This window comes from Nannospalax galili, unplaced genomic scaffold, assembly GCF_000622305.1.
Source record: "Nannospalax galili isolate Female #2095 unplaced genomic scaffold, S.galili_v1.0 scaffold203, whole genome shotgun sequence".
Taxonomy (NCBI): Eukaryota; Metazoa; Chordata; class Mammalia; order Rodentia; family Spalacidae; genus Nannospalax; species Nannospalax galili.
In genome coordinates this window covers 1,194,383-1,195,451 of record NW_008351640.1, presented here as the reverse complement: position 1 = coordinate 1,195,451, position 1,069 = coordinate 1,194,383, and positions in this window count along the sequence as shown.

The window sequence follows — 1,069 nt, the reverse complement described above, 5'->3', positions numbered from 1 at the left end:
AAACAATACCATATATCAAATGGACCTAACAGGCATCTATGGAATATTCCATCCACGCACCAAAGAACATACTTTTTATTCAGTGCCCCATAGAACTTTCTCCAATATCAACCATATACTGGGGCACAAAACGAATCTCAACAAATACGAAAAGATTGAAATAATTCTATGCATGCTATCAGACCAAAAAATAATAAAGCTTAAAATCAACATCGGAAGAAACACTAGAAACTACATGAACACATGGAGATTGAACAACACACACCTGAATGAGGAATGGGTCAAAGGAGACAGTAAGAAAGAAATAAAAGTAATCCTGAACTAAATGAAAAGGACAGTACAACTCAACAAAACGTCTGTGACATGTTGAAAGCAATCCTTAGAGTGAAGTTTATGGTTCTAAGGGCCTACATTAAAACATGGGAGAGAACACAAACAAATGATTTAACATTGTGATTCAAGACACTAGAAAAGAAGCAACAAATGAAACCCAAACCCAGCATACAAGAACAAATAAGAAAAATCAGAGCAGAAATTAATGAAATTGAAACAAAGAAAACAATACAAAGAATGAATGAATCCAAGAGCCAGTTCTTTGAAAAGATAACCAAGATTAACAAACTGCTAACCCAGTTAACCAAAAGAAAGAAAGAGCACCCACAAATCAACAAAATCAGAGATGAAAGGGGAAAAAAAATCACAATGGACACCAAAAAGATCCAGAACATTATAAGGGAATACTTTAAAAACCTATACGCTACTAAAATTGAAAACCTAAAAGAAATGGACGGATATCTAAAAGAATGGGAACCACCAAAACTAAACCAAGAAGAGATTAACAGCTTAAACAGACCCATAACTCATAAGGAAATTGAAACAATAGTACAAAACCTCCTAACTGAAAAAAAAAGCCCATGACCAGATGAATTTATAGCAGAATTCTACCAGATGACATTTAAAGATCTATATCAAATATTACTTCATTTATTCAAAAAGATAGAAATGGAGGGAGAACTTCCAAGTTCCTTCTATGGAGGCAGCATCACTGATAATAAAGCCTGGTAAAGAC